Genomic DNA, 22,811 nt, shown 5'->3' on the forward strand with positions numbered 1-22,811 from the left:
AATGGCGCTAGCTGCGCAGCATTTGTGCACCGCCGCCGTCAGTGTCAGCCAGTTTGCCGTGGCATACGGAGCTCCATCGCAGTCTTTAACACTGGTAGCATGCCGCGACAGCGTGGACGTGAACCGTATGTGCAGTTGACGGACTTTGAGCGAGGGCGTATAGTGGGCATGCGGGAGGCCGGGTGGACGTACCGCCGAATTGCTCAACACGTGGGGCGTGAGGTCTCCACAGTACATCGATGTTGTCGCCAGTGGTCGGCGGAAGGTGCACGTGCCCGTCGACCTGGGACCGGACCGCAGCGACGCACGGATGCACGCCAAGACCGTAGGATCCTACGCAGTGCCGTAGGGGACCGCACCGCCACTGCCCAGCAAATTAGGGACACTGTTGCTCCTGGGGTATCGGCGAGGACCATTCGCAACCGTCTCCATGAAGCTGGGCTACGGTCCCGCACACCGTTAGGCCGTCTTCCGCTCACGCCCCAACATCGTGCAGCCCGCCTCCAGTGGTGTCACGACAGGCGTGAATGGAGGGACGAATGGAGACTTGTCGTCTTCAGCGATGAGAGTCGCTTCTGCCTTGGTGCCAATGATGGTCGTATGCGTGTTTGGCGCCGTGCAGGTGAGCGCCACAATCAGGACTGCATACGACCGAGGCACACAGGGCCAACACCCGGCATCATGGTGTGGGGAGCGATCTCCTACATTGGCCGTACACCACTGGTGATCGTCGAGGGGACACTGAATAGTGCACGGTACATCCAAACCGTCATCGAACGCATCGTTCTACCATTCCTAGACCGGCAAGGGAACTTGCTGTTCCAACAGGACAATGCACGTCCGCATGTATCCCGTGCCACCCAACGTGCTCTAGAAGGTGTAAGTCAACTACCCTGGCCAGCAAGATCTCCGGATCTGTCCCCCATTGAGCATGTTTGGGACTGGATGAAGCGTCGTCTCACGCGGTCTGCACGTCCAGCACGAACGCTGGTCCAACTGAGGCGCCAGGTGGAAATGGCATGGCAAGCCGTTCCACAGGACTGCATCCAGCATCTCTACGATCGTCTCCATGGGAGAATAGCAGCCTACATTGCTGCGAAAGGTGGATATACACTGTACTAGTGCCGACATTGTGCATGCTCTGTTGCCTGTGTCTATGTGCCTGTGGTTCTGTCAGTGTGATCATGTGATGTATCTGACCCCAGGAATGTGTCAATAAAGTTTCCCCTTCCTGGGACAATGAATTCACGGTGTTCTTATTTCAATTTCCAGGAGTGTATTTTAGAGTTGGGTTGTTTTGGGAAAGGAGACCAGACAGCGAGGTCATCGGTCTCATCAGATTAGGGAAGGGCGGGGAAGGAAGTAGGCCGTGCCCTTTGAAAGGAACCATCCCGGCATTTGCCTGGAGCGATTTAGGGAAATCACGGAAAACCTAAATCAGAATGGCCGGACGCTGGATTGAACCGTCGTCCTCCCGAATGCGAGTCCAGTGTGTAAAGAAATATTTTAGAGTTACCCGTAATACTAGAGGGCATATCACTTACATAAATAAGGATCATACCGTGGCCGAAACACTGATCCCTGGGGCACCCCCCCCTGGCCCGTACCCACTCAGAGCCCACATCACAGCCATTCTCAACACTGCTGCTGTCTGTTGCTGTAGTAAGAGATGAATCAATTGTGAGCTACTCCCCGTATTCCGTAATGGTCCAACTTCTGGAACAATATTTTGTGATCAACACAATCAAACGTCTTGGTTAAATTAAAAAATATGCCTAGCGTTCGAAACCTTGTTTAACCCATCCAGTACCTCGTGGAGATAAGAGAATATAGCTTTTCCAGTTGTTAAACGACTTCTAAAGCCGAACTGTACATTTGATAGCGAATCGTGTGATATAAAATGGTGAATTATCCTTACATACACAGCCTTTTCAATAACTTTACCATACACTGATGGAGTACATAGGTTACCGCTGCTACAATTGACAATTGTTTGATGGCTGTCTGACTCTGTTAGAAGTGATATAAAAAAGGTAATCGCCAAATTTTGCTATTTTTTGGTCAACTGCGCCTTGTATAACAATCTATCATCGAATCACGGTAAATTGATTTTTCGCACCCAAAACGTCAAGATTGCAACCACTGGACCAGGGCATAACACAAAATGTTAGAACACTCTACTGCAGAGAAATTGTTATGCTTGGGCAAGAGGTCACTGACAAAGGTAAGAAGGTGAACGTTATACTTCTCACTAGAACCATGACAGACAAGGCCTGGAAAAAAATGCCAGCTCTGTCAATCTTTGCAACTTCTTCAAAAAGTGCGGGTTTGTAACGCAAAAAGGAAAAGCGGAGCAACCATCGGACTCACGATAATTAAGTAATCCAATCATGCAGGCTTAGTGTGGGAAAGTCTACCCAGCTGTGGCGACTTGAACTCCAGACAAACTAAGCGAGGGGAAGGACGTCTGTCCACATCCTAGCCTCCTGTGTCCTCAGAACGGATGCAAGTGATTACTGCTTCTTAGTTCTAATCACGCTCGAAAATTCGCTGGAAAATGGTACATGGAATCCGCTCTCTCGAAATAAAATCACCGACCATTTTACAAACTGACGTATAACATTTTGGTTGGTGTGTTGTTCACTTAATATATTTACTAGCTCAGCTGACGGACGTTGTAATGTCCAAGTTTCGATAAACTTGTTTGTGATAGTTTTCTGAAATTTGGTGATGAGTTACTGGAAATTTGTATTTCAATCCCGTACAATGTGGGCACACGACTATCACCGATCCAATAGCGCCGGCCGCTGTGGCCGAGCGGTTGTAAGCGATTCAGTCCAGAACCGCGCTGCTGCTACGGTCGCAGGTTCGAATTCTGCTTCGGGCATGGATGTGTGTGATGTCCTTAGGTTAGTTGCGTGTAAGTAGTTCTACGTCTACGTGGCTGATGACCTCCCATAGCGCTCAGAGCCATTTGAACCATTTAATCCAATGGCAAGACATTTGTCTGCACTGTAATCAACTGTCACGTTGTACCGGAATGCAACTCGAGAAATGTAGAACGCAATAGTTGTTTTCTTGAACAATTATTCAAATTCACAATCCCACGTTTCGTTTCTATGACCGATGACGTCTCATTCGATGGGTGTCATTTTCGTTTCAATTTTCTTTCATTTTAGGCACGTGGCGAACGTGTTTGTGATTATGGGCAGCGTTCAGTTTCATTTCGCTCTTCGCGTTGCTTCAGAATTCGTAGCTAAATTCTTACATTTACTTAAGATCCAACGACGAAACCTAATTCATTTCAAGAAATCACTACGTGGATCTTACAACACAGTCACAATTCAAATGAAAATAAACAACTTAATCAGTTTATCATCACTGTGTAACCGATTGGCTTGATTCACAGGTTGACAGTCAGCTGTCAAACGACATTCTCGCATGTAGTAGCGACATAGATTGTAATAGGAATAAAATAAGTACCTATATTGGAGAGATCGCGAAACAACACCAAAGTAAAAACAGATGTTATTTTATTTCATTTTAGGTTTGGCTGGACAAAAATATGGAAACACAGCGAGAGATGCATGATTGAACATGAATACCGATGTTTGACAAGTCCGCAGGTTGCGCAGTTGTATTTGACCACAAACGGCACCTCTGAAATGTCCCCAATTCCTTGCAAGTCAGTCTCGGTCAGAATAGTGTTCTGTGTAGTTCTCAGTGCATTATGTCAGTACCAAGTGAAGCAGAACGAGGGCAAATTGTTGCCGCTCGGGTGGTGGATGCTTCCATAACCAAGGTAACAGAACCAAGGTAACAGAACCAAGGTAACAGAACCAAGGTAACAGAACCAAGGTAACAGAACCAAGGTAACAGAACCAAGGTAGCAGAACCAAGGTAGCAGAACCAAGGTAGCAGAACCAAGGTAGCAGAACCAAGGTAGCAGAACCAAGGTAGCAGAACCAAGGTAGCAGAACCAAGGTAGCAGAACCAAGGTAGCAGAACCAAGGTAGCAGAACCAAGGTAGCAGAACCAAGGTAGCAGAACCAAGGTAGCAAAACCAAGGTAGCAAAACCAAGGTAGCAAAACCAAGCTAGCAGAACCAAGGTAGCAGAACCAAGGTAGCAGAACCAAAGTAGCAGAACCAAGGTAGCAGAACCACCACATTGAAAATTTATATCACACACAGGAAAAGCGGAAAAATTCTTCCGCTAAGTGAAAATGTGGACGAAAGTTTGTGTTGAATTATAGTGAACCATTCAAGCGCATTGTGACAAGAAGTGAAAAGACGGCAGCTGCAGAAACCAGTACTGAACTGAATGTAACACCCACGAATCCTGTCAGCACCAAAACAACACGGAGGGAGCTCAGTAAGCTGGGAACTGCAAGGCGAGGTGGAATTCCAAAACCACCTATCATTGGCGCAAATGTTCGTAACAAGAAAAGGTTGTGACGAAACTATAAAACCTGGGCTGTAGAGAAATGGAAGAATGTACTTTGGTCGGATGGGTCTTATTTCACACTGTTTCAGACTTCTGGACCAGTTTACGTCCAGAGAGTGAAACAAGACGGGGATTCGGTGATACCTTCGTCAGCCATATAGTAATATTCCGTGAGCCCCGTGGTTACTCTGCGAGGCCGCATGACTGCGAAGAATTATGTGATGATTATGGCTGGTCAGGTCCATTCCACGGTACAGTGTTTCCTCCCCACCGATGACGCTGTCTTCCAAGACAAAAGGGCCCTTGCTCACACAGCTTGCATCGTCGGGGACCGGTTTTGTGAGTCCGAGCGTGAACTGTCGTATCTCCCCTGGCCACCATAGTCATCAGACCTCAGTATCAATGGGCGTTTCAGGTCTATTTTGGAACTAAGGGTGCATGATCGCCGTCCACCTCCATTATATTTATCGGAACTTGCCACTATTTTGCGGGAGAAATGGTACAATAATCCCGTGAAAACTATTAAGGATCTGTTTTTATCAGTTTCCTGACGACTGCTAGCTGTCTTTAGCGTCATTGTGTTCGTTACACTGTATTGGGCATGGTAATATGTTGTGCTTTTGGAGTTTCGATATTTTTGTCCACTCCTTCATTTCTTCCGCCGAAAATATCTCGTAAAGGTAAAAGAATCGATCACGTCTACGAAAGAGCGTCATTCCTACCCCCAATTCGCAGCTGTAAGAGGAAAAGCGAAAAGTGATATTGGTACAAGAAGTATCCATTGCCACACACCATAACGTCACTCGCAGGATAGACATGCAAATAATAAAAAAGAAAAGAGTTTTTATAAGGACTTATTGCATCTTCCATGTAACACATACACAAAACTGTATAGTCTACGTAGAGGAGGGGGGGGGATGGGGGTAGGGGGAGAGAGAGAGAGAGAGAGAGAGAGAGAGAGAGAGAGAGGGGGGGGGTGGGGGTGAAGTAACAGGAAGTACTGTGGAAATCATTTCCATGCAAATGGAACCCCGTTGCACACCTATGTGAAAGCAGTAACATTTCGCAAGGTAAAGTTGGCAAGACTGCTGACGGGGTCGCCACTTTTTCTTTCCGCGAGACAGTCTCAGAAGCGCTGAGGCAGGGAATACGAGGGACGGATGTAGGGGCCCCTCAAGAGACTTGCGGACGCGCGTGTGCGGCGGAGAAAAACGTCGTCTCCGAATTTCAGCTAAGTGGGAGGTAATATGGGGGAAAAGGGAGGGGGTGAGGGAGGCGTCACTGCGCTTTGGGGCAGTAACCAGGTTACGCTAAGCGGGGAAGATGTAAACAGGGCGAACCGAAAACACGCCGCGTAATACGCTGCGCGCCGCGGAGTCTCCAGAATCAAATCTTCGTCTCGCAGAGTCTGCAAGCAGCGACCGAATACCTCGCAGGGCGGCTTTCTTCTGGCGCGCCTAATGGCACAGATGAGTCGGATCTCTTATTTTCTCGACCTCTGACGGAAATGAACGTGAAAGTGTTGTTTGAATGCCGCCTAAAGAGGTGAGCTCTGGAAGCAGCATGACGCTGCTCCGGCACCAAAACCGGCGGAGACTTCTTTCCTCTTTCTTTTAGAAAATATCATTGCGAGAGAATATAAAAATTTAATACTGGAGATTCCCCACAACGCACAAATGACATAGCCGCATAACTAACTCGAACGGTTACATTTAAAGGGCGACGTACCTCCGAAGACAAAGCTGCAAATACTCCCAAATTCAGTGAACTTAATTCACGAGGAAGATGTGTTTCCAGAATGTGCTCCGATTTAACAATCCTTGTAAATGGAAACTTTGCCTCCTGCTACGCTACGTGGCCAGCACTCGCGACGAAAACGTTCACATTTCTCTCCAGCCGTCCCGGTGTTAATCGCCTAACAACAGCGGGAATGTACTACGACCGTTACTGAAGAACTTAATTACTCAAAAACTGCTATTCGCCGCCTGAACATACGCGAATGTGTTTGGCGGTTTGATTAAAGAGGAGCAGATAATCAGGTTAAAACTACTAGTTGTTCTCGTCAGTCCTAAAACACACTGCACTATCCTGTGCAAGCCGCTACATCTGCGAGTATCTTCTGCAACGTGCATACACTTTAGTCTCTTTACCATAAACTTTCTGAAGCGAAGATCACATAAATATTTCTTTATTTAAGAAACAACCGGTTTCAACAGACTTCGCTGTATCTTCAGGTCTTCAAAAATATTTTTCTTTTGAAACGTCCTCATTTTAAGTGGGAAACCTACGCCAAGTTGCCATGTGGGTAAAAACAGCACCTACCTTATACGCCGTTTACGGTGAATTTTCAATGTTTAGAATATTTCCAACTTACGTAAACAGTGCTACGCTGCACTGTATTTTTCTGCATTACAGTCATCTATTAGTGGTAGATGCATATACGTACATGGTCATATGCACAAGGTGCTTCCTGTTTTTAAATATTTTAGTTATGACAAACTTCTTACAATGTGCTGTTTTCACCGCCATGACAACTTGGCGTGAGGTCCAACTTAAGAACACGTTTCATAACAAAAATAGTTTTTACGACGTGAAGATGAGAGCAAAGTCTGTGGAAATCTGTTTTTTAAATAGAGAAATATTTGTGCGGTCTTGGCTTTAGAAAGTTTTGAATAAGTAAATTAGTTCGTCCCCATCTGTCTCCTCGAAATGAGAAAATTCAACTGAATCTGTCTACTATATTATTCCTCGGCCGACACCACTTTTCTCCCCCCCCCCCCCACCTCACACACACACACACACACACACACACACACACACACACACACACACACACACACACACACACACACTTCCCTCCATTAAGAAATCGACGTTTCCTTCATGCCTCTGGATGTGTTCTTCAACCGACCCCTCCTTTAGTCCCTACTTCGATCCAGTACCTGATCAATTATTCGATCTACCCGTCTAACCTTCAGCATTATCTTGTAGCACCACGTATCAAAATCTTTTCTTCTCTTCTTGTGTGAACTGTTTACCGTCCACGCTTCACTTCCGCACAGGGCTACACATAAATTAGAAAATCGACTGGTTTACACCGCTCTTGATGAAATTTTGCACATTTCACCTTCAAAACTAAAGGAACAGCACTGTTCAATGGTTCAAATGGCTCTGAGCACTATGGGACTTCTGAGGTCATCAGTCCCCTAGAACTTAGAACTACTTAAACCTAACTAACCTAAGGACATCACACACATCCATGCCCGAGGCAGGATTCGAACCTGCGACCGTAGCGGTCGCGCGATACCAGACTGTAGCACCTAGAACCGCTCGGCCACTCCGGCCGGCTTCTATTGTAGCCCTTTCCCTTGTTACACTCACTTGTTGCCTAACGCTCATTTCGAAAAACTATTGAGTCTCTGGCTCCTGCATAATCCCGGTTGCCATTTCTTTTACTTTCAACCTACCTGCATTTTAATCTACAGTGAACAAGCAGTTAAAATGGTCGCATTCGACATCTTCCCCTGGAAACGTTTGGAGATAGGAGCATAGAACTTGTATTACTTCTTACCAGATTGCTTGCCTATTGGGTATCGTTTCAGTCTTGTAACTGCATTCGTAATTACCTGTCACAAAGGTCACTGTTCGAAATAGTTGACAGAAAGTCATAAAGTAAAACGGAAGTAATATCTGTAATAATAACGTAGCATTATTTGTCCTATGCTGCTCCTGATCTACAGAAACGTTTTAGGAGACGGTCTGAACAGTCCTCTTCAGAGTGTTTGCAGATGAAGCTCTCATTTACCGTCTTGTAAACTCATCACATGATCAGAACAAACTGCGAAACTACACTCCTGGAAATGGAAAAAAGAACACATTGACACCGGTGTGTCAGACCCACCATACTTGCTCCGGACACTGCGAGAGGGCTGTACAAGCAATGATCACACGCACGGCACAGCGGACACACCAGGAACCGCGGTGTTGGCCGTCGAATGGCGCTAGCTGCGCAGCATTTGTGCACCGCCGCCGTCAGTGTCAGCCAGTTTGCCGTGGCATACGGAGCTCCACCGCAGTCTTTAACACTGGTAGCATGCCGCGACAGCGTGGACGTGAACCGTATGTGCAGTTGACGGACTTTGAGCGAGGGCGTATAGTGGGCATGCGGGAGGCCGGGTGGACGTGCCGCCGAATTGCTCAACACGTGGGGCGTGAGGTCTCCACAGTACATCGATGTTGTCGCCAGTGGTCGGCGGAAGGTGCACGTGCCCGTCGACCTGGGACCGGACCGCAGCGACGCACGGATGCACGCCAAGACCGTAGGATCCTACGCAGTGCCGTAGGGGACCGCACCGCCACTTCCCAGCAAATTAGGGACACTGTTGCTCCTGGGGTATCGGCGAGGACCATTCGCAACCGTCTCCATGAAGCTGGGCTACGGTCCCGCACACCGTTAGGCCGTCTTCCGCTCACGCCCCAACATCGTGCAGCCCGCCTCCAGTGGTGTCGCGACAGGCGTGAATGGAGGGACGAATGGAGACGTGTCGTCTTCAGCGATGAGAGTCGCTTCTGCCTTGGTGCCAATGATGGTCGTATGCGTGTTTGGCGCCGTGCAGGTGAGCGCCACAATCAGGACTGCATACGACCGAGGCACACATGGCCAACACCCGGCATCATGGTGTGGGGAGCGATCTCCTACACTGGCCGTACACCACTGGTGATCGTCGAGGGGACACTGAATAGTGCACGGTACATCCAAACCGTCATCGAACCCATCGTTCTACCATTCCTAGACCGGCAAGGGAACTTGCTGTTCCAACAGGACAATGCACGTCCGCGTGTATCCCGTGCCACCCAACGTGCTCTAGAAGGTGTAAGTCAACTACCCTGGCCAGCAAGATCGCCGGATCTGTCCCCCATCGAGCATGTTTCGGACTGGATGAAGCGTCGTCTCACGCGGTCTGCACGTCCAGCACGAACGCTGGTCCAACTGAGGCGCCAGGTGGAAATGGCATGGCAAGCCGTTCCACAGGACTACATCCAGCATCTCTACGATCGTCTCCATGGGAGAATAGCAGTCTGCATTGCTGCGAAAGGTGGATATACACTGTACTAGTGCCGACATTGTGCATGCTCTGTTGCCTGTGTCTATGTGCCTGTGGTTCTGTCAGTGTGATCATGTGATGTATCTGACCCCAGGAATGTGTCAATAAAGTTTCCCCTTCCTGGGACAATGAATTCACGGTGTTCTTATTTCAATTTCCAGGAGTGTATATGGTGTGTGTCCAAAAGAACAGACATTTTGTTCCTGCATCCACTATGAATCAAGACACACAGGAACTCAAGTCATTAGCTGCCAATAGGCACTGACATATGTATCAATGTGGCAAGTTGAAAATTTGAGCCAGACTGGGATTAGAATGCTGGTATCCTGCTTACTAGGGAAATGAGCCGACCACTACGCCATCTGGACACCATGGTCAACACAACCTCACCGACTACCATGGCACTCCGCCTGTCAAACCCAAATTCTCAACTTATGCTACGCACTACTGATGTACGCACATCAAAAAAAGTTTTGCATCACCCCGATTCCCAGAAGTGCAGAAGATAGACGTTGACTGTGGGTATTGTATCACAGACATAGTCCCTTTGACTGTTCACAGATGTTGCTAAACCCGCCCAGAGATGTAAACAACTATGCATGAGCAGCGCCTATTAGACGAAGGGGGTCCGACAGCCGATCAGTTCCAGTCATTCCACCAGGGAGGAAGTACACGGCTCGTGTTGTCTGTAGTTCAACCATGCCTAGACGGTCAATACCGCGATTCGATCGCGTCCGCACTGTGCCAGGAAGGGCTCTCACAAGGTCACAAGGGAAGTGTCCAGGCGTCTCGGAGATGTTGTTCGGACATGTAGGAGATACAGAGAGACAGGAACTGTCGATGACATGCGTCGCAGAGGCAGCCCAAGGGCTACTCCTACAGTGTTGACCGCTACCTACTGATTATGGCTCGGAGGACCCCTGAAAGAAACGCCAGCATGTTGAAAAATGCTTTTCGTGCACCAACAGGACGTCGTGTTACGTCAAACTGTGCACAATCGACTGCATAATGCGCAACTTCAGCTCGACGTCCATGGCGAGGTCCATCTTTGCAACCACGTCACCATGCAGTGCAGTACAGATGAGTCCAACAACATGGCGAATTGACTGCTCAGGATTGGCATCACATTCTCTTCACCGACGAGTGTCGCATATGCCTTCAACCAGACAATCGTCGGAGATGTGTCTGGAGGCATCCCGGAGAGGTTGAACGCCTTAGACTGTCCAAAGACTGCAGCAAGGTGGAGATTCCCTGCTGTATTGGGGTGGCATTATGTGGAGCCGACTTACGCCGCTGGTGGTCATGGAAGGCGCCGTAACGTCTGTACGATATGTGAATGCCATCCTCCGACCGACAGTGCAACCATATCGGCAGAACATTGGCGAGGCATCCGTCTTCATGGACGACAGTTCGCGCCTCCATCGCGCACATCTTGTGACTGACTTCCTTCAGGATAATGACATCGCTCGACTACAGTGGCCAGCATGTTCTCTAGGCATGAACCGTATCCAATGCGCCTGGGATAGATTGAAAAGGGCTGTTTATGGACGACGTCGCCCTACCAACCACTCTGAGGAATCTACGCGGGATCACCGTTAAGGACTGGAACAATCTGGACCAACAGTGCCTTGAAGAACTTGTGGAGCCACGACGAATACAGGCATGCATCAATGCAAAAGGAAGTGCTTCTGGGTATTAGAGGTACCGGTGTGTACAGCAATCTGAACCACCACTTCTGTAGGTCATGCTGTGTCGTGGTACAACATGCAATGTATGGTTTTCATGAGGAATAAAAAGGGCGGAGATGATGTTTACGTTCATCTCTATTCCAATTTTGTGTACAGGTTGCGGAACTCTCTGAACCGAGGTGATGAAATACTTTTTCTGATGTGTGTAATTTGTGGGACAATATTTTATATGCAATGTTCATTAACTATTGCAAGAACCATTTTACAGCATATAATCAGTAAAACTAGCGGCTGAGTTCACGGAAATCTATTTGCTTACATGTACGGCATGGAAACCAGTTGTAGATATGCTTACAAACAATTTGTGTATTGATTTCATGCTTTATTATGTAGGCAATGTTACTGAGAGTCACATCTGCCTTGAAATATCTCGGAAAATATCAGGAACGTAAATCCACAGGTGGCAAATGCATTCTGAACTCAAAACCAGCTCTGAAAGCCTGTGCCTCAATGGCCAAAGGCAAAGATTCACAACATTACTAACTTGTCGGATGATATATCAAGCCTACCGTCTTCAAAATATAAAAATGGTTTTGCTGCTTATCAGAGAAAATATATGCAATATACAGGTTGGTATATTGATAGTGGCCGGGCCAAATATCTCACGAAATAAGCATCAAACGAAAAAACTACAAAGAACGGATCTCGAACCCCACGCTTCCTCAGAAGTTGTGGAGGATCCTGTTACCGCACAGGTCGGCCACACTCCAGGCCCTCCAGTGCTCTGGAATATTTCCTTTCTTTGGTTCAGCCAAAGGTGACCAGAGGCCTGTTCAAAGATAATTACAGATTCTACATCCACTATCTGTTATCAGCAGACAACAAACCATTCACTCGTTTCTCAAACATAACATAAATGGATATAGGGATCTATTTTTGAAGGAAGTGGACATATCAATAATTAAATATGCAAATTGTCCTTTTCTAAATCAGTATCCGGTTTCAGTACACCGAATAAAATTGTGTTATCATAAAAACGCTGTTTTGACAGGAACAACGAAGTATGTTGTTATACAATGGGTATCACTATATCCAGTGAGGCAAATCCTTTCTATGTCGGGTAGTTCAAAATGGTTCAAATGGCTCTAATTTGAGGTTATCAGTAGTCCCCTAGTATTAGAACTACCTAAACCTTAAGGACAACACACACATCCATGCAAAGGCAGGATTCGAATCTGCGACCGCAGCAGCAACGCGGTTCCGGACTGAAGCGCCTAGAACCGATCGGCAACAGCGACCGGCTACGTCGGGTAGTACTGTACCCTTTCACTAATAAACTGACGTACTTCTTATTTCTCGCCCAAAAGTAGAAAATCTTTACTTACTACATATACATCTGCCACTACATGATTACTGTGCAGTTCAAAATTAAGCGCCTGGCAGCGAAGTCATCGAACCACCTTCAAGCTATTTTTCTGCCGTTCTACTTCCTAACATCGCGCGGGGAAAACGAACACTTTCCGTGTCACTCTTTCCCCTATTTCATAAAAATACCGAAATTAACTTCCCTTCTTTGGAGTCTTGCGATGTGCTCCGTCAATCCTGCACAGTAGTACTCCAGAAGAGGGCAGACATGCGCGGTGTAAGCCAATAAATCGCAGTCTTTCCTTTCCCCACAACTCTATCCATGTGATCGTTCCCGTTTAAGTTATTCGTACTTTTAATCCCTTAGTATTTAATTGAATTTACAGCCTTTTGATTTGTGTCATTTATCATGTAACCAAAATTTAGCGGATTCCTTTTAGTACTCATGCGATACCAAACTTTTCATTATTTGGAATCATTTGTCACTTTTCGCACCATAGAAATTTTCTTGTCAAAATAGTATTTCAGCTGCTTTTGATCTTCTGATGACTTTACACGACGATAAATAACATCGTTACCGGCAGAGTTGCTTAGACTGTCTCCTGAATCCTTTATATAGGTTAGGAACAGCAGAGGACCTACGCCTCCTTGCCCTGTGTGACCTTTCTGATAGGAAACCACAAATCCAATCACGCAACTGAGACGACGCTACACATGCACGAAATTTGATTAGAAGTAGGCTGTGCGGAGCGGTGTCAAAAGCCTTCTGCAAATCTAAAAATATGGAATCCATTTTGCATCTCCTATCGAAAGCATTCATTACTTCCTGAGAGCTAATTGCGTTTCACAAGGTAGATATTTTCTGAATCCGGATTGAATATTTTTTAATAAATCGTTTTCTTCGACATTATGTTCGAATACAGTATATGTTCCAAAATGCTACTGCAGATCGAAGTTAGCGATATGGGTCTGTAATTCAGATCACTAGCCTTTCCTTTTTTGGATGTTGCTGTAAGTTGTGCAATTTTCCTGTCTTTAGGTATCGACCTCCCAACGGGTGAACTGTTCTATGTGACTGATAAGTGTGGAGCTATTGTTTGATCATACTGTTAAAGGAGCCCGCCCGGCTAGCCGCGCGGTCTAACGCGCTGCTTCCCGAGCGGGAAGCCCGGCGGATTAGTGTCGAGGTCCGGTGTGCCGGCCGGTCTGTGGACGGTTTTGGGGCGGTTTTCCATCTGCCTCAGTGAATGCGGGCTGTTCCCCTTATTCCGCCTCAGTTACACTTTGTTGGCGATTGCTGTGCAAACACTGTCTCCATGTATGCAAACACCAGAATTACTCTGCCACGCAAACATTTGGGATTACATTCGTCTAGTATGAGACGTTCCTGGGAAGGGGGAAGGGGGAAGGGGGGAGGGAGAAGGGAGAGGGCGGGAGGGGGGAAGGGAGAGGGCAGGAGGGGGGAAGGGAGAGAGCGGGAGGGGGGAAGGGAGAGGGCGGGAGGGGGGAAGGGAGAGGGTGGGAGGGGGGGAAGGGAGAGGGCGGGAGGGGGGAAGGGGGAGGGCGGGAGGGGGGAAGGGGGACGGGGGGTGTCCATTGGGGACCGAACTGCACAATAACCCTGGGTTCGGTGTGTGGCGGTGGTGGGGTGGGTGGACTGCTGTGGCCTTTTGTGGGGTCGTGAACTGCCATGGCAGGACGAAGCCTCCCTGTCGTTTCTAGGTCCGCAGTTCAGTACAGAATACACATACACATACACAATACTGTGAAAGGAATCGTACTGCCATACTATCTTGACCCTAGGCCTTGCCTTCCCTGTCTGCATAACAAAAACGATAGTTATGTTATCTTAAGTTACTGTGCACTGTATTCGTTATCACATGTTGGAGGCTCGACTGTCAGCATCTTACTCTATTAAGACCTCGGTGTGTTCTGGTTGTATTTGTGGTGTCACCGCCAGACACCACACTTGCTAGGTGGTAGCTTTAAATCGGCCGCGGTCCATTAGTACATGTCGGACCCGCGTGTCGCCACTGTCAGTACTTGCAGACCTAGCGCCACCACATGGCAGGTCTAGAAAGACGGACTAGCACTCGTCCCCAGTTGTACGACGACTTTGCTAGCGACTACACTGACGAAGCCTTTCTCTCATTTGCCGAGAGACAGTTAGAATAGCCTTCAGCTAAGTCCATGGCTACGACCTAGCAAGGCGCCATTAGCCTTACAGTGCTTGTATTTACAGACTCTAATTTGTATTATCAAGAGCGATGTACCACAAGGATGAAGTAAAAGTTGAGTATTAATTTAGCTACGTACTTTTCTTTAGTGCATTCATAACTTATCCTGTTCCAGACTTCACGCCAGTCGGCGTGTGTGTACGCGTGCCTTTCGGTTACCCCTCACTGTGGACTGGCTGTCTTGTCAGTCCACTGCAGTATTTTTTTTTTTATTTTTATTTGCTGCCATGTACAAGTGATCTGCAACGTAGTTACTATGAAAGGTTGCATTTTCACAGTATGAAATTCTTCGTATACAGAATGTGAAACTTCTTTGATATTTCTTATTTATAGTGAGGATTAATGACGTTGCAGCTTGAAATATCTAAAGACTTGAAAGTAATTAAGAAATTAAATTATTAAGAGTAATGGTTTACGAATATAATATAGGAATGTGGGATGACAGGTCACTTTATGACATATTGTAAGTTCAGAATAATTTTCTAAAATAAGAATTTTGCATTTAATAAAGAAGAGTAAAAGATAACAGGAAAGTACATAGATCTGTATTAGAGATCCCACCACGTAGCTCTCTCAGGTGTGTACAGGCATATATTTGCACTACAGTCTATTCACCGAAAGCTGGGACGAAACATAAACAGTGTCACGTGAGTGACTACGCTCGTTTCCAGAGAAAGCATTCGGTGTTCACGTGATACGTAGGGGTGTGGAAAATCCTTGGCGCACGCTTTGCAGCTGGCGGCGTTCGGCTGGCTGCCGAGCTGTCACAGCGGACCGTGAGAAACCTGGGCAACAATGTACGAAATAAATTTAACAATAATGTTAAACTGAGTTCATTATGTCGAAGCAGTTTTGTTGTCATTCTGGTTGCTGACAAAACGCTCCATTCAAACACAATTAATTGTTAATTTTAATAACAATACCAGTAATAATAATGACAAAGGACGAAACAAGGTTCACTCTGTCGAACTGTTTTCATTGAGGTTTATAACAAACCGCTCCTCTCTCTCCTCTATAACGCAGTCAATTTCCACATTTGAGTTTCCACTTTTTCTACGACATGGAGGACGCACTTGCTCCAATCCTGTGCAGTCACTGTTCTTACTGCTTCTTCTAGCAGTACTTTAACTTCCGGCATTTTGTATGTTTTGTTTTTCGCTGCAACATAGCCTTTGATTCTGTCCACAGTAACTCGATTGCGTTTAATTCGCAGTGGTACAGAGGAATTCTGAGAACAGTTTTCCCTGCATTCTTCGCCATTTCATCTATTGCGTATTCCTTGTGCACTGTTCTGTGATTTTTAACTATATCTAAAAGTTCTTTCTTCAACATACTGTCTTCGAAATCGATGTTTTTAGATTTTAGCCACTCTGATATTTCGTGGTTATTGGAGTTCGCACTGGGAACTTTTTCTTTTCTCCGGGAATGTTACGGCGCGTTATCAAGAACAATAACCGCATTTTACCTGAAGCCGAGGAAGAACATCTTGAAACCACTTCTCGAAGGTTTCGGCGCACATCTTCTCATGATAATCTCCACTTTTCTTGGATTCGAAAGTCCACACACATCCTTCAACGAACCCTGCTTTGCTGCCAATGTGTGCGATAATCAGACGTTTCCCTTTACCTGTTGGGCCCTTGCTTCCGGTGGATAATGCGGACAGAAACGCTTGTTTGAGGAATTTATAGTGTCATCTACCCAGATGTAACTTCGGGTATGTCCTGCGTTCACCCACGTCTCGTCCAAATAGTAAATGGGTCTGCCTTCATCTCTCAACCGTTTAATGGTTCGAAGATAACGCCGCCTCCATAAAATGATGTCACCCCTGTCTATAAGCATGCTATCGCGCCCACGCTGGACATATTTGAAATTCATTTCTCTCAATAACTTATAAAATGTAGTTCTCCGAAAATTGCCCAGATCTGCATCTACGTTCACGACTGTAAGCACTTTGTCAATTGTTGGCAATTCCTTACGAAAAAAAAAATCGTGTACTTTCCTTCGTATCGCATTTCTATCGAAGTCATCAACACTTTCAGAAAGTTTCTGTCGTAATTTTCCTTTCTTGGGAGACTTCAAAGAGTGTGTGGCCTTGTACTCACTCATCACACGATACATTGAAGAATGTCCAACACCTGTAGCTGCAGCTGTTTTCGAAAAAATGTCACTCATCAACTGCTCTGGATGTAACAGTTCCGTTTTATACACATTAAGCACCATGTGCTTCTCAGGAGAACTTAATGATTTCTTCTTTGCTCGCTTCTTTGGTAGACTCAGAACTGACACGTCTACCTCGATCGCTGAATCCGTGGATGACATAATGAGGACAGCCGTTGTGATGCTAATGAAATAAGTGAATATATAAAATAAGAAACCATGCTATTGGATTCACACATAAACAGTGAATGCTCAGCGTGACTACAAACAGATATACTTACTCTAATAATCAACAACTAGTCTTTCAAGTGTCTTTGCAGAAGAACTTAAGATATCCTAAAATGGCCGCTGTACAACACCCACTAACGAGCTCACACCTGCAACTGAGACCGCCACACTGACTGAGCGCCGCGCCTGTGAACCGCACAATGCATCGCTCATAAAGGACAAACGGTTCCACCCATCGCATTCGAACAAACTACAAAATTAAATTCAAACCTTTATGAAACTTTTCTCGCTTACACCCCCACAAAAAAATTCAAAGGGGAAAAGTTTGTCGCTTACTATATTTCGGATGATGATTTGGTAAAAGTTCTGCATCAGACGTGAGATTTTAATTTATTACTTCACTATTACTGACTCTATTAGGCAGAAAATTTGCAGACATCATCAACATATAGTAATGAAGGCAATTATAAAATTATTTTGCTGTGCGACACACAGTTTAGGAGATATGGCGTGATAAATATAGAGTAACGCGAAAAAACAACTTTTCCTGAAAGCTTAAATATTTCTCTTTTTCAGTGACAATAAATTTTAATGTAATGTAAAAAAAAAGTGTCGGAAGGTAGTTCTCGGATCACTTTATCAAGTTCAGGCGCCAAATTATAAAAAAAACACGACTTTAAATTTTTAATTTCTGTCGTCCCTGCCTTGTACACCCCTCGACGGCACCGCTGTGATCACGCGCCTTGCCGTGTTTACAGTACGTCTCTTGTTTCGGTGAATGGAGTACTACTTCTGTTACAGGTGGTATGTGCTTTACACAGGGCATAATCGGTACATTTTTGTGCATCTTGGACTTCCTTATTTGTACGTCTTGTGTGCATAGTGTTGGTGTTGTCTGCAAGGTAAAACCTTATCTAGGCTTAATAACCAATTCCACGATATTTATTGCAACCACTACTTTACCTAAGCTTAATAAACAATTATATCCTTTAAATTACACGCATTACTGAAGACATTGCTACATATACTGAAATTTTCATGACAGCTGATCCACTTCTGTTCAAATGGTTCAAATAGCTCTGAGCACTATGGGACTTAACATCTGAGGTCATCAGTCCTTTAGAACTAAGTAAACCGAACTAACCTAAGGATATCACACACATCCATGCCAGAGACAGGATTCGAACCTGCGACCGTAGACTGATGCGCCTAGAACCGCTCGGCCACAAAGGACGGCAAATTGTCACTGCCAGCATTCCATTGCACAACTGATTGTTGTCCATATTCGCAAGTGGCAATACGTTTCTTGTATTTCATAACGGCTGTAGTCGACGCCGTGTGCGTTCCTTCGAACATGCATGCATCGTAATCCGGAATAACAGACACTGCAATATCACATTATCGGTTACGTCAATTATGTGTGCACCAATCGTCTGGCTGTCGTAGAATTTGTCCTATATTGTCATACTCAGTTCGGGGTGTTATATGGGTCTGTCCCAAGTGAGAAGTAACACGTTCAGGAATTCCTACACCCATGCTCATAAATTGAGAACAATGCTGATACATGTTGAAACAAAGCTCTAGTGGGTGGTTTGCGGGTTTAAATCACCTCAGGGTATGACCATGCGGTGCATTTGACCTGCGACAGCACGGTGGCGCTGGCAGCAGTCCACATACGCAGAGGTGTGTTGGTGCATGTAAGACTACGGTGGAGCGAGGAAGTGTGCAGACGTTTTCAGACGTGATAATGGTGACTGTTTGTTGAAAATGGCTCAAAAAACACATACTGATGACGTTATGAGGGGTAGAATACTAGGGCGACTAGAGGCTAGTCAAACACAGCAGGTCGTAGCACGGGCCCTCCGTGTGCCGTAAAGTGTGATCGCAAGATTACGCAACGATTCCAGTAAACAGGAAACGTGTTCAGGCACTACCTTACGGAACGTCCACAGTGTACAAAAGCACAAGAAGACCGATATCTCACCGTAAATGCCCGCAGAGGGCCACGGAGTACTGCACGCAGCCGTGCTCGGGACCTTACGCAGCCACTGGAACAGTTGTCTCCAGACTGACAGTCTACAAACGACTGAACAGACATGGTTTATTCGCCCGGAGACCTGCAACGTGCATTCCACTGACCCCTGGTCACAGGAGAGCCCGTAATGCCTGGTGTCAAGAACACAGTACATGGTCATTGGAACAGTCGTCCCAGGTTATGTTCACGGACGAGTCCAGGTATAGTCTGAACAGTGATTCTCACCGGGTTTTCATCTGGCGTGAACCAGGAACCAGAAAACAACCCCTTAATGTCCTCGAAAGCGACCTGTATGGAGGTCGCGGTATGATGGTGTGGGTTGGGATTATGATTGGTGTACGTACACCCCTGCATGTCTTTGACAGAGAAACTGCAACAGGTCAGGTGTATCGGGACGTCATTATGCACCAGTATGTCCGCCTTTTCAGGGGTGCAGTGGCTCCCACCTTCCTCCTGATGGATGATGACGGACGGCCCCACCGAGCTGCCATCGTGGAGGAGTACCTTGAAACAGAAGATACCAGGCGAATGGAGTGATCTGCCTGTTCTCCAGACCTAAACCCCATCGAGCACGTCTGGAATGCTCTCGGTCGACGTATCGCTGCAGGTCTTCAAACCCTAGGGCACTTCAGGAGCTGCGACAGGCACTGGTGCAATAATGGGAGGCTATACCCCAGCAGCTGCTCGACCACCTGATCCAGAGTATGCCAACCCGGTGTGCGGGCTGTGTACGTGTGCATGGTGATCATATCCCATACTCGTGTCAGGGTACATGCGCAGCAAACAGTGGCGTTTTGTAGCACATGTGCTTCGGGACGGTTTTCTCAACTTATCACCAGTAACGTTGACTCACAGATATGTGTCATGTGTTTACCTTATGTGCTTATGCTATTAGCGTCAGTTTACTGTAGTTCCACGTTGTGTGGCACCACATTCTGCAATTGTCCTTAATTTACGAACATGAGTGTAGCTCTCCGCAAGTGCACGCAGGTCTTTGACAGAGACTAAACAGATGGATATGCTCTGGGTACGGACGAAGTCCCGTAATGAACTGAAGCTTGCCACGTATGGCATCTGTGTGTTTTAGACTCATCCGTTCCTTGATGCTTTGGCAAAATGTGTTGGCGCGACTCGCGTTTTCTGCCAAACCCCATTCTCTGGACCATGTATCATTTCGCCAGAAGTTCAGTTGGTGCCTTTCCGTGGTGCTCTCTTCTACACTACTGCCCATTAAAATTGCTTACACCAAGAACGTGACCTGCTACAGACGCGAAATTAAACCGACAGGAAGAAGATTCTGTGATATGCAAATGAATAGCTTTTCAGAGCATTCACACAAGGTTGGCGCCGGTGGCGACACCTACAACGTGCTGACATGAGGAAAGTTTCCAACCGATTACTCATACACAAACAGCAGTTGACCATATTTTCGGATTAATGCAGGTTCTGTTTACAGCATCGTGATGGTCGCATCCTTGTTTGGCGACATCGCGGTGAACGCACATTGGAAGCGTGTATTCGTCATCGCCATACTGGCGTATCACCCGGTGTGATGGTATGGGGTGCCATTGGCTACACGTCTCGGTCACCTCTTGTTCGTATTGACGGCACTTTGAACAGTGGATGTTACATTTCAGATGTGTTACGACCCGTGGCGCTACCCTTCATTCGATCCCTGCGAAACCCTACATTTCAGCAGGACAATGCACGACCGCATGTTGCAGGTCTTTTAAGGGCCTTTCTGGATACAGATAATGTTCGACTGCTACCCTGGCCAGCACATTCTCCAAATCTCTCACCAATTGAAAACGTCTGGTCAATGGTGGCCGAGCAACTGGCTCCTCACAATACGCCAGTCACTACTCTTGATGATCTGTGGTATCGTGTTGAAGCTGCATGGGCAGCTGTACCTGTACACGCCACCCCAGATCTGTTTGACTCGATGCCCAGGCGTATCAAGGCCATCATTACGGCCAGAGGTGGTTGTTCTGGGTACTGACTTCTCAGGATCTGTGCACCAAAACTGAGTGAAAATGTAATCACATGTCAGTTCTAGTATAATATATTTGTCGAATGAATACCCGTTTTTCATCCGTATTTCTTCTTTGTGTAACAATTTTAATGGCCGGTAGTGTATAATTTCAAACACCTTGTCGCCTCCGCCTTTCTTCAGCCACTACCGTGCTGCTGGCTTTATGTGAGTGGGTCGCACCCATTTGCTGCCGCAGCTTTCCTCGCGGGCGCAACTTTTCAGTTTGCCGGCCCGCACGCTGGAGACTTTTATCTGCGCGCCGCCGGTAGTTGGCTCGCAGAGAGGGCGTAACAGCAGCCGGTTCCGGGAGGGACGAGAAGTCGCTGCCCGCTGTTTACAGCGTTCTGCGCAGAAGAGGGCCGCTTACGGCGCGCATGGGGTCAGTCGGGAGATGGCGACTCGGCGAGAGCGGACGGGCAAGTAGTAAAACAAGTGCCGTTAAGGCGGGGGGCGGAGGCAGTCCGCCACACGGAATTATACTGGCCGGAGGAGGGGGGCGGAGACGGCGGCGATATCAGACGGGAGGGCGCGGCGGACCACACGGCGGCGCCTGTCTGCTGGGAAACACGACAGCCACGCCCCCCAGTCCACGTGTGTCCGTACAGTGTCTGATCAGAGGTATCGGGAGATCTCTATGTAGCTCTGAACTGACCACTGAATTCACGACAGGTGCGCCCAATGGTATAACAGCAGGCATGGGAGTATTATGTTTTCAGCATAGAAGCAGTAACAGCAGCGCTCAGAGCCTTCGAACGTGGGCTAGTCACACAATGTAATACGGTATAACCTCGTTAGCGCGAACTCGCGTAAGACGAACTCGCGGTTCACGCGAAAAAAGTATTGGTCCCACAAGGAATACATTAGTTCTTATGGTATGTTTTATCGGTTAACACGAATTTCGGTTAAGGCGAATTACGAGCTCTGTTTCAGTTCCTAGCGTAATTAAATTTCACTGTAACACAAACTTCAGACCTTAGAGTACTCTAAAGCGTAATTTCTTTTCCGAAATGAATGTAGGAAATGTAGCTACAAAGCTAATTATACAGGGTTATTACAAATGATTGAAGCGATTTCACAGCTCTACAATAACTTTATTATTTGAGATATTTTCACAATGCTTTGCACACACATACAAAAACTCAAAAAGTCTTTTCTTTATAGCATTCATTACGTATCCTGTTTCAGACCTCACGCCAGCCTGCGTGAGCTTATAGCGTGCATTTCGGTCTCCTCCAACAAAACAGTGTTGGCACGTCTGCCGACACTTCACAGTAGATATGACTTAAACGTTGAGATGCGTGAAAAACCTGCTTCTCCTTAAAATGGAGTGCAAATTACTCAGAGTATTTTCATATTGTGTTTGGTAATAAGAGCACTTAGGAACTTCGAACAAATTTTAAGCACCTTTTGTAAACGTTTTCTCGCTTACATGTTTAACGTCCAATATTTAACACATCAACTCATTTGTAAAGTAATCCGACGTCTGAAGCTATTTTATATAAGGGAATGAGTCGAATTA

This window comes from Schistocerca cancellata, chromosome 12 (assembly GCF_023864275.1).
Source record: "Schistocerca cancellata isolate TAMUIC-IGC-003103 chromosome 12, iqSchCanc2.1, whole genome shotgun sequence".
Lineage (NCBI taxonomy): Eukaryota > Metazoa > Arthropoda > Insecta > Orthoptera > Acrididae > Schistocerca > Schistocerca cancellata.